Source organism: Saccostrea cucullata, unplaced genomic scaffold (assembly GCF_032062105.1).
Source record: "Saccostrea cucullata isolate Sc308-1 unplaced genomic scaffold, CSIRO_AGI_Scuc_v1 ctg15963, whole genome shotgun sequence".
NCBI lineage: Eukaryota > Metazoa > Mollusca > Bivalvia > Ostreida > Ostreidae > Saccostrea > Saccostrea cuccullata.
Window position 1 is genome coordinate 1 of NW_026941037.1, and position 13125 is coordinate 13125.

Here is a 13125-nt window from a genome sequence, read left to right on the forward strand (position 1 = left end):
TGAAAAACTTTGTTGCTGACAAAGGTAAACCTAGAATGAACGCCTTAACTATTACGTCAATTAATAAAAATACTTATAGAAATCCAGAAATATGTGTAACAGGAACAAATGAAAATGCTATTCATATGGAATCAAACGTTGCACAGTTTTAAAAACCCATTCATCAAACAAAAACTCTAAATCTGAACCAAATCTAGTCAGCCAGGATCTATCCTGGCAGTGGGGGGACAACAATGGAGTTTGGGTCAACTATTCCATCAGTAACAATTTAATCAACTATAGACTCCGACAACGCCCCATGGCAATGTTTTAATTAATTATAACGACGAAAGGTGAGCATGTTGTTTTCAATTATAAAAAATATTGAAAAGTTTCAATTGTGAAGAGTTGCGAAACTTCCACTTCCACATTAGTGAAACCCCCCCTAAATGAGTTGTAGATGCTGTTTATTAATGAAATACTCTGATTTTTACATTATTTTTTATGCATTATTTTTGGTTGAGCATCAAAGATGATACAGATCAACACAAAAACTAAAGAAAAGCACGACTTTAGATGCAGGAATACTTCATGCCAGTATTGACACAGATAAGATAATGAGATTTGAAATAAAACAATAAAATACGGAAACATATCAATATTTTTTCATTTCACAACATAGCTTTCAAAATTTTGTTATATATGTACATTAACACTGTATACAAGTTAATTGCTCTTTTGAAGCAATATAATAACAAAATTTGATATGGTACATAAACCAACATGTACATGTTATCAAAAATAATTAAAATCTTGATATGCTGATGCATGCTTCTCTGTTATTAAGTTTTATGATAAACGTGATGACTTCAACTTTACCTATTGTTAACTTTCACATTTATTCTGCAATTGCCATTATCACCTATGTATAATGTTCTTCAGCCAGTCGCTGAATACATAAGGAAAGTTGGCAATTGAAAAGTTTTAAAAATCACGTTTTTCATAGAGCTTGCTTGTTAGATTACCATTAACGTCTTTTTTAAGTAAAATATCCAAAATGAAAAAACATTTTAGAACTTGGGGGGAATTTTTTTTAAAATGGATATTCGTGTCACATATAATGAAAAAATTTAACCAATTTTTAATATCTTAATGTCTAGTTGAATATCAAGCTTTTTAAATTAAAAAAAACTATTTTTTTTTGAAGTACTACAAAGATAATATATATTCATATAGACAATTATATTTGTGTTTATTCCGTTCTGGAAAATAAAAACAATTAATTGAATATAATAATTTAAGGATATAGTATTTTAGTCATCTTTGAAGATCCCATTAAAGCGGTTTGAAAAATTTTGCAAAATATATGATTGGATGAAGTCATATTTTTGGTGTCAAAATAAAAAAAATAGAAAGTTTGATTCTCACTGATAATTTTTCTGACTTATAAGGATAATCAATTATAGCTTAATTTTCTGGATTCATTAAGAAATCGCCCTCTATTCTAATTTTTCAATGTACATGACCTGCAGTAATACTGCAATAAAAAAAAAGCAACACATTTGTGAAGAATAAATGCAAGATACAAATACAAATGAAATTATAAAAAATATGAATTTAAATTGTTCAATAAAAATGGAAAATCATAAATGGAAGTGAAAAAAATAGAATATTGCAACGTTTGGGATCCGCAATTCGATTGTGACAACATTTATTTTTCAGCAGAGTGAATCAATGTGCTTTACAAATCAATGTTATTTAAGTTTATGTAATCTCAGATCTGATTTCCCTAACTGTGGGTGACCAAATAATAGGATTATCGAATACGTTTTATTTAATTGTTAAGAAAGATTACATATAAGTACACATGTATTAATTTTTTGATTTAAATACGGACAAAAAATTTCATACTGAAATTAAAAATGAAACAATGTATAAGAGGTTACTCTGAAGTTCATATTTGTCTTTTGTGTGGGGGATTTTAGACCGTGGTTCATACAATGCAGAGGCCGGACAATGGGTTTGTTTTCAGTATTTATCTATTATATGTTGGAAGTAAAATTGAAAGCTTTACATATATTCGTTGATGATTTCAAAGGAATAATTTCGTATTGATACATCTGAATGTACCAGTTTTATATTTCTGGATGGATTATATTTATAATTTGAATAACTGTGTTGTATTTTAACCATGAATTTAAAGAGCGTATTGTTTTGTAAGTCCCTTTTTGTAGATTTTTTTGGGTTATAAAAAATTTTTCATAGTTGCTTGACATTAGACAAGGCCGAAACACTATTTCGATTGTGTGTTTTTTCCATTAAAAATTGTAAATAAGTAATAAATTTTGTAATTAAAAAAAATTTAAACAAATCAAGCATATATTAAAGTTTGAGTACATGAAGTTTGTTTTTGTTTGAGACTTATTATAAAATCTGGTAATAATGCACAATAATTATCTTACCTTTTCAAAAAATTTAGATCTATGTCAAGGAAGCTGTAAATGCAGATTTTAAAAATTTTATTCAAAGTTTCCATTTAAAATCCGGGAAATTTGACACGCTAAAGGGAAACATTTACAGCGGATGTGTTTTACCAGGCAAGGTGGAGAGACCTAAACTTGACGGACACAAGGTATAGTAACTACTACTTCTTACTTACTAGTACTTCTTAGTTGCTTATATCTGTGAAACATAAAAAAAGATGCTTAATTATTGTTTAATGCACAAACCGGAAATTCTATAGGTGACTTTTATTTTAATTCCAAAGTCCTTGCATCTCCTATACTAGTATTGCTTCATCCTATTGAAGAGCTTTATATGCGGATTGGTATCGTCATGCAACTGATATAATTCGTCTTGGTCTAAGCAATTGACTGAAAAATATTGAATTCTTTGTTCTTTTCCAACCACTTCTAAAATACCAAAAAATATGGAACGCCGTCACTGCCTTATAGCAGAACACAACAATTGCACTGCGTCAACCTTCAATTACATTATGTCAACTCCATATGACAGTTACTCACACAACTATTACATTGTGTTAACCTTCTATTACATTATGTCAACTCTACATGATATTAACTCATACTACTATAGCATTGTGTGAACTTTCCTTTACACTATGTCAACTCTTTATGACATTTGCTCACACTACTATTGCATTGTGTGAACTTTCCTATACATAATGTCAACTCCATATGACAGTTACTCACACTACTATTACATTGTGTCAACCTTCGGTTTCATTATGTCAACTCTTTATGACATTTACTCCCACTATTATTTTATTGTGTCAACCCTCCATTACATTATGTCAACTCTTTATGACATTTACTCACACTACTTTTGCGTTGTGTCAACCTTCCATTATATTATATCAACTCTTTATGACATTAACCCATACTACTACTGCATTGTGTCAACCTTCCATCATATTGTGTCGATTCTTTATGATATTATCCCACACTACTATTGCATCGTGTAAACATTCCTTTACATTATGTCAACACTTTATGACATTTACACATTCTTGCATTTCGTTATGTTTACTGTCACAATTACATTATGTTAACCTATCATTACATTATGTCAATTCTTTATGATATTAACTCACACTACTACATTATGTCGATTCACTATTACGTTATGCGAACACGGGTATCCTCGGCCTTTATATGAGCATACCGTATTTTCCGCAATCGACAATCCTCGACTGACTCCGCTACGCTCCATTCAAACATGTGCGAGGTACGAGTCATCCGAGAATTCCGATTGTATTTTCCGCGTTCCGAGAGCACTAAAATTGGCGGGAGAGAAAATTGCCGTAGAAGAAATCTCAGCGATTTGGGAATGGCATCTTTAAATAAAAATTTTAAGCGACAAAGGATTGACAATCTTGAAACGTGCAAAGCCTTAACACTGCGACTGTGAATTAAAGTCACGTCGAAATTCAATGGCGTTTACTTTAATCTGATAATTAAATAAATCAAATATTATGAGTCGTGCAGCAATTTTTTTTTCTTTTTACTTTGAATTGTTGTTTGTTTATTTGTTGTTTTGTTTTTTTTTTTTGGATAAAAGTCTTAAACTTATGATCTTAATAAGAACAGTGTCATAATTTTTTTTTAATCAGTCTTGAACTTTCCTTTTTTAAAAGTGTAAACACATCGTATAACACACGTACACTGGTGGGTTGGGGGGAGGGTGAAATCCCGCCCTACCATCTTTAGTGACCAAAATCTACATGTACAAAAAATTAATAAATTTATTGGTTTTACTTTGTAGGACATTGCATTAGTTTCACATTAAGTTTAGCTGAATTAAGTTGAAAACTTTTTTTTTATAAAACTATAAAGCCTGAGAGCTTCTCTGCTTTCCCCCTTGGTCTCCAACCATAAAGCGTCCCCCTTCAGGCTTGGACAATTTTTTTTTGTTCAAGATTTCTCATATCCGCTACTGATATGTGTTCATGCATGCTTACTAAGGCATATTCAATTGATTTACATGAGGGATTGGTAGATTTTTTGTAATAGAATTCTGGCCCTGGGATAGTTGAAAAAATTACTAATTCCAGTGCGTGACGTATCATCTTTTTCGAAAGGAGGGGGAGGGTTAGCCAGAAAAAAAATCTTGCCCCAAAAAAACTTGAGAAGCCAAAAAAAAAAAAATTGTCTACTCCAAGCCCGAAAATCCTATTTGGGGAGGGGGTCCAACTTCGATCAGTCCAAATTTTTTTGTCAGATATACTACATTACCCTCAGTGGACTATACTTCAACAAAAAGTGGGGGTGGGGGCTGTACTTTCAATGAACATTACATTTTCTATTGTAAAGTTATGTTTGGGAAAAGAGGGGGGTTGATATTTTGTGCCTCTAATTCTTCCGTATCAATCAGGACCCCCCCCCCTCTTACCAGTCATAAAAACACAGTCATCAACATTCATTTTATACCAGATATACAGCTTTGGGATAATGTAAATGTATTTTTACATCAGGTAATGCACTTTTGGAATCAACATGATAAAGAGTTAACACAATATAAAGATATTTTAAGATCACATAAGAAAGGGTTGACATAACGTTATTATATATCCACATCACGGAATTGGGTTTTGACATAATGTGATAAAGTGTTGATATAATATGAAGATATGTTCACATAATGTCATACACTTTTTACACCACGTAATAAAGCACTGACATAAAGGTAAGATGTGTTCACCTCACATCATGATGCTCTCGCCTAAAATAAAGATAAACCCATATCATGTAATAATGCTTTGATATAATAAAAATATACACTCTCGAAAAGGAATGGATTTTTTACTTCATGTAATGATAAGTTTGATTATAAAACACAATTCACTTGACGTAATGCAATTTTGACCTCTCATATTAAAGAAATGAAATGATGTAAAGAAACATTCATTTCACGTAATAAAGTTTTAACACAATGTAAACACATTATCGCTTCACATAATGAATTTTCGACTTCAAGTTATGAAGTGCTGACATAATGAAAGGATGTATTTACTTCATATAATGCAGCATTGACATGATGTAAAGATATTTTTACATAATCTCATAAAGAATTGACATAACGTAAAGATATGTTCACATCACGTAATGATAAATTGACATAATAAATGCATAGTTGTATGCTATAAGGCAGTGTTGGCGTTCCATAAAAAAACACTAATTTCTTTCTCAAGGGAAGTGGCGAGATTGACTGGTCTGCATACTGGAATCCAAAAATATTAATTCTAAACGCCATTGCTCAAAAAGACCATGCCAAGTGGTACGTTTTACAGACAGATGAATCGGGAGATACTCATATCGTGGAGAAAAATCGTCTGGTGGCAACCTTCACTGAAAGTATGGAACTGGTCCTTTTTCCATTCGACATACAGGTAAGGATCTTCATACGGTATCCCACAAGATGTCACAAATAATTATTTTTGTTTTGACGCAAGACTTTCGAGTCGTTTATTTGATTTGGTATTTTCTTAATACGACAGGATCTTAACATCTTTATAACCACGGAACTCTCGGAAGAGGAGGTCAAGTTTTTAGAAGACGATCGTGAAATATCAAGCGTTCACGCTGAGACATTTGCAAAAAAACAAGAATGGAACATTTACGAGTTTGTTCATTTTACTCCAAAGGCATTGACTCAGGAATATGCCAACAACAAGTATAAAAAGCCGGGAATGTACGTTTTCTGCAGCGCCGGAAGGAAGCCCCGGATTCTTCGTGTGGAACGTAATTGTGCTCATGGTAGGAGGGGTAAAATCCTCTGACTCTGGTGACGTTAGCTGCAGCTTGGAGTGGTAAAGGAGATAATATTTGATCTTTCTATTTCAGTCTATCATCAGTTCCCTGGCTCTGTCCACGTTTGCTGTGGCTAGGAGTAAGATCGAGAATCGTCTACAGCTATCCATTATGCTTGTCCTCATCACAGTCACCTTTAAATTCGTAACCAACCAAGTTATCCCAAAAATATCCTACACCACTCATCTGGTAAGTGCTGTAACCGGTGTATGCATCTTAAAATTTAAACAATGTATTTTAAAACCTTTATCTATGGTAAAGAAACTTGTGTATAGTCTTTTATCTTATCTTTAAATTACGGTCTAGATTTTTGGTATTTTAGTGCATTGTTGTAAGTTAATCTCATGACTTATATAATTATAAATTTGAACTTTTACCATGAGTTCTACCAATTGTCGTGGGTTTTCAAGTGAATTGCAGTTGTACGAGATGACGTCTTACCGGGTGTATCAGTGTAAAATGGAATATTACATACTGCAAATGAACCCAGTCTAATTGTTTGTTAATTATCTTAAATCTTGTATCCTTCAAACTATTTCTATTCGAAGTTTTTAAGAATATTGACATATGGGCTTCAAGTCAGAAACCAGTAGGATCTTCATGATACTTCGAAGGAAAATCCCATCGGATATTCTCATATGGACTTTACCTCAAGCCATTTACCCCTGAAATACTCCCATGGAAGATAATCATTGAAGCACATTTAAGCCAATACATATAATTTCTAGGATCGCTACATTATTTGCAGTACAATTGTCCTGTGACACATATTTATTTAATGTTTCTAGGATCGGTACATCGTCGGCAGTACAACTTTCCTGTTTCTGTCACATATTTATCTATAATTTGTAGGATCGGTACATCATCGGCAGTATGGTTCTCCTTTGACCTATATTTATTTAATGTTTCTAGGATCGATACATTATCGGCAGTACGATATTCCTGTACCTGGTGGCGATGTGGCACGCTATATCGGAGGCCCTGATCTCGGACGACGACACACTCAGTGAGGCTGATCAGTACGCCTTCTATGCCTTCTGTGGTCTGTACGCCTTCATCCAGTTCATGTTCATGATCATTGTCCTTCTCAGTGTAAGTTAACTGACCAATAAGAAAAAATCAAATAAATGATGTATTTATTATATCACTTGCATAATCTTTATTTCTTAAATGAACTGAAAAAAAAGTTTGAAGCAGCAAGATATTAATACTTTTTTAAAGATAAGGCTTAAGTTTGTTTCTCTGAATTGTCATGACGATTCATCACAGACAAATTGATTGGATAACTTTTTTTCTCTTTCAGGGTTCAACCAGGCGATATGATGTAAACAATAACCTTAAGCAGTACAATGTATGTTGTAAATTCAATTTAGTAGACTTTTAGAGTCATGTGAATTCGAGATAATATTCAAAGTTCTTTATTCAATTGAAAAATTTATCACGGTATAATCCAGCATAGAATTATTTTTTCTCCACTGAAATTTGAATCACCACCAGCACCAACTTCTGTTTTCCATATAATTCGTCATGTATTGTTCTGTTTCAGAGGAAGCGTCTTGACGTCATGAAAAGAGGCGAAATTATAAAGACTTCAAAGACCGAGACATTGTTTAAGAAAGCAACCGAGGAATGTCTGGTGGTATCCCCCTAAAAAGTGACTGGTGGTATCCACTTAATACATTCAATACATTGACCGGTGTCCGTCTAATAAAATGGCTGGTGGTGTTACCTAATACAATGACTGGTGGTGTTCACGTAATAAAGTGATGGTTGGTGTTCACCTTATACAATAACTGGCGCTGACCATTAAATGACTGGTGGTGTCCACCTAATAGAATAAGTAGTGGTGTCAACGTATACAATAACTAGTGGTGTAAACAATGTGAGCTGCAAATTTGATGTCGGAATTTTTTATTGCAAAATTGCAGATTACTATTTCAATGAAAGAAAAAAAAAACATTTATAAACTTCTGTTGTTCATAGTTGCTATGAAAGAACTATTTATAAGCTTCTATTGAATCCAAATAACATTATTGTCGTCCTGTACAATTATGATTTCTTATATAAAACTTATATTGGATTGTATATAAAAGGCTTTCCTCTGCTTTATTTTAGTGTAATTGATCATATAGGTTTAAGTTACATACAAATTTATCTTAATAACACATTTTAACAGAAAAATAAAATTTTCAAAAATGCAGCTCATATTGCTTTAATTATTTGTTTTTACACTTGCGCTTTTATTCGATTTTTCTGAAATTGTTAAAATGGATAAATCTATATAATTATTTAATTACTACTTTGTGAATTCAAAGAAATGTACATGTTTGTGAACATTTTCAATTATTACTTAACTGTTGACTCAACTGTTGATGTTTGGAAACAGAATTTGAAATGCATGTTCCTTAACATTCTTAGCCTTGATTGTATGTTGGTTGTTTTACCTCCCATTCCAGAATTTTTAGCTCACCTGAGCCGAAGGCTCAAGTGAGTTTTTCTGATCACATTTTGTCCGTCGTCCGTCCGTCTGTCCGTCTGTCTGTAAACTTTTCACATTTTCGACTTCTTCTCAAGAACCACCGGGCCAATTTTAACCAAACTTAATACAAAGTATCCTTGGGTAAAAGAGAGTTTGAATTGTTAAAATGAAGGGCCAAGTCCCCAAACAAGGGGAGGTAATCAAGAAAAGACAAAAATAGGGTGGGGTCACTAAAAAATCTTCTTCTCAAGAACCACTGGGCCTTAAAATCTGAAACTTATATGGAAGCATCCTTGGGTAGTGTAGATATTAATTTGTTAAAATCATGACCGCGAGGGTTTGGACAGGGCTACAATAGGGAATCCAAGTTTTACATAGAAAGATATAGAACAAATCTTTAAAAATCTTCTTCTCAAGAACCACTGGGCCAGGAAAGCTGAAACTTATGTAGAAGCATCCTTGGGTAGTGTAGATATTAAGTTGTTAAAATCATGACCCCCGGGGGTAGGGCGAGGCCACAATAGGGAATCCATGTTTTACATAGAAATATATAGAACAAATCTTTAAAAATCTTCTTCTCAAGAACCAGTGGGCCAGGAAAGCTGAAACTTATGTGGAAGCATCCTGGGGTAGTGTAGATATTAAATTGTTAAAATCATGACCCCCGGGGGTAGGGCGGGGCCACAATAGGGAATCCAAGTTTTACATAGAAATATGAAGAACAAATCTTTAAAAATCTTCTTCTCAAGAACTAGAGGGCCAGGAAAGCTGAAACTTATGTGGAAGCATTCTTGGGTAGTGTAGATATTAAATTGTTAAATTCATGACCCCTGGGGGGAAGGCGGGGCCACAATAGGGAATCCAAGTTTTACATAGAAATATATAGGAAAATTCTTTGAAAATCTTCTTCTCAAGAACCACTGGGCCAGAAAAGCTGAAACTTATATGGAAGCATCCTTGGGTAGTGTAGATATTAAATTGTTAAAATCATGACCCCGGGGGTAGGGCGGGGCCACAATAGGGAATCCACGTTTTACATAGAAATATATAGAACAAATCTTTAAAAATCTTCTTCTCAAGAACCAGTGGGCCAGGAAAGCTGAAACTTATATGGAAGCATCCTTGGGTAGTGTAGATATTAAATTGTTAAAATCATGACCCCCGTGTGTAGGGCGGGGCCACAATAGGGAATTCCACGTTTTACATAGAAATATAAAGAACAGATCTTTAAAAAGCATCTTCTCAAGAACCACTGGGCCAGGAAAGCTGAAACTTATGTGGAAGCATCCTTGGGTAGTGTAGATATTAAATTGTTAAAAACATGACCCCCGGGGGTAGGGCGGAGCCACAATAGGGAATCCAAGTTTAACATAGAATTATATAGAACAAATCTTTAAAAATCTTCTTCTCAAGAACCACTGGGCCAAGAAAGCTGAAATTTATGTGGAAGCATCCTTGGGTAGTGTAGATATTAAATTGGTAAAATCATGACCCCCGGGGGTAGGGTGGGGCCACAATAGGGAATTCCAAGTTTTACATAGAAATATATAGAACAAATCTTTAAAATCTTCTTCTCACGAACCACTGGGTCAGGAAAGCTGAAACTTATGTGGAAGCATCCTAGGGTAGTGTAGATTCTAAAGTTTTAAAATCATTAAAGGGAAGGGAGTAGTGGGGCATGATAGGACTATAGCAAGAGGGGGAATCTGGTAAAGAACTGCATCAACCAAGTTACTCAGGTGAGCGATGTGGCCCATGGGCCTCTTGTTCATTCATATTAGAGACGTAACCATTATACTGGTGAAGGACTGCAAATTTTGACCTTTATTCAGCACTTAGGACCATGGAGCAGTGAAGGATCGTTATCCTGACAACGCCTGTTGTGAAACGGAGACTCGGTTTTTGTCTTGTCCAAATAATGAACAACTTTTACTTCAAAAGTCGAGCGCATGGCGAAGGAATAGTTGCTACCCATTTCTTTTCGACTTAAGTCAGCGGCGGCCGAGATTCGAACGCACGACCTCCCGATCACAAAGCGAGTGCTATACCGACTGAACTAGTCTACTGTGAACGGCTCTTTGCCTTGATGCTATTATATTTAAATCAATTAATATTTATGATAGAGATATTGAATATTTGAGTAAATAAAATACTTACCCGGGTCTAAGTTAGTGGCCTGGTGATCTGTCTCAGTCAGGTGACCATTAACTTCCTGTTCCTCCTCTCTCCGTCTGGCAATGAGTGCATTTAAACTTAGAGCTTATTCACTGAAACATTCGAACCAAACCTTAATGTTGGTTATATATGGACCTTTCTTCCTGTAAGTCTGGACAAACAAGTGAAATTCAAAACTTAAAGATGGTATGCTTTACCGATAAGCATTGTCAATATATGTACTAAGGTGTAATTATTTGCTATGAGTACCGTTAGAGGTTTTTTCTACCTACTTCTGGTATGTGCAAACTTTGTCTAGACTACGTAACTAATAACTGAAAAAGAGGAAGGTTATGATGCTGAGTGAAGTCTTGGATGTATATAATCTTCAAGCATTACACAGTACGTATTATAAATGATTCTTTGGTCATTTCAACAAGGAAAGTTTACTGGGGCAGGAAAGTACATGTATTTAAAAAAATCAAGGAATGTCATAGTTGTCACAGTCACAAACACTGGCATTTCTTATAAAATTGGCATGTACATGTATTTATATAAATAATTACTTTAAAACAACTCAAAACACGCCAGGTGAAAATCACTGGAAGTTGGATAAGACATTTATAATCGTTAAATATATTAAATTTGTATACATTAACATTGTCTTTGTAAGGCTCATTATATAAATTGTTTTTTTTAGAAGAACTTGGATTTAATTCTACAAGCTCTAATCCAATTTATACTCATAGTTCCCTTTCTTAGTAGGAAATTATTCAAAATCATGTCAGTTTTTAATATCTAAATATCCCAAAGAACCAAAATGATTTTGAAGTACCATATATATATATATATATATATATATATATATATATATATATATATATATATATATATATATATATATATATATATATATATATATATATATACTGGATTCCGACACTTCATAAGAATCCTTACCAACAAAGATACATAACGGGTTCCAGTAGATGTTCAACTAAGCCTCTTTCGTTACTCCTCACTATGATATTAACAGTAGTGAAGGATAAAAGTGTAAATCAGATGTGGATACTTAAAAATTCCAAAGAACTTTTGCACAATTTGAAATCACAAGATTATACCAAAATCGACAGCTTTATAATTTTTTTATATCATTGACAACTGGGAACTCGTAAATTTACTTATCTTGTCGTTGGTCATTTGCCAAATTATTTTGTTAACAAAAGACTGATTGTACAGTACTCTGAAGTCGATATCAAAAAGATGCTTGAGTTTCTGATTGCATATCTATGCATGTGTTTTTTTGGAGACCAGGTCTTCCAACAATCTATTGGAATTCCCATGGATACCAATTGCATCCCGTTATTAGCAGATCCATTTTTGTATTCATATGAAGCAGGATTTGTGCAAAATCATGTGCGTCAAAAGAAGAAAACACATATTGTGGCCTTCAACTCGACATTTAGATATGTCGACGACGTATATATTGTCAATTAACAATGGTAATTTCCATTCCTATTTCGATACGATATATCCTGGTGAGCTTGAGATAAAAGATACCACAGGTTCTGACACATCTTTATACTTAGATGTTTTACTTGAAGAAGACGTTAATGGTAATCTAAACAACCAAGCTCTATGATAAACGTGATGACTTTAACTTTTCTATCGTCAACTTCCTTACTTATGCACCTATATATATACCTCCATCACCTGCATACGGAGTTTATGTATCTCGGTTGATTTGATACGCAAGAGCATGCTAGTAGTATAAGCAGCCTAGATAGGGGAGGATTCTGATTGGCTGAGAGAAATCACGTGATCAGATTTGATTGGTGGAGGGGATAAATGGGTCAACTGAGTGGTAGCCCTAACCCTAACCCCCTAACCCTAGCCCTAACCCTAACCCTAACCCTAACCCCTAACCCTAACCCCTAACCCTAGCCCCTAACCCTAACTAACCCTAACCCTAACCCTAACCCTAGCCCCTAACCCTAACTAACCCTAACCCCCCTTAGCCCTAACTAACCCTAGCCCTAACTAACCCTAACCCTAACTAACCCTAACCCCCTTAGCCCTAACCCTAACCCCCCTAACTAACCCTAACCTATTCCCCCTTAAATACTGGAGTTGTTTACATGGGTACGTAGGTACTACGTTTTTTTTTTTTGCTGACTATACAGG

The 13125-nt window shown here is 34.1% G+C and overlaps 1 pseudogene; it reads left to right on the plus strand.

Moving 5' to 3' along the window:
- The first annotated feature begins 2545 nt into the window (after window positions 1-2545).
- Window positions 2546-7961, plus strand: LOC134256987 (uncharacterized; annotated as a pseudogene).
- Window positions 7962-13125: the final 5164 nt, after the last annotated feature.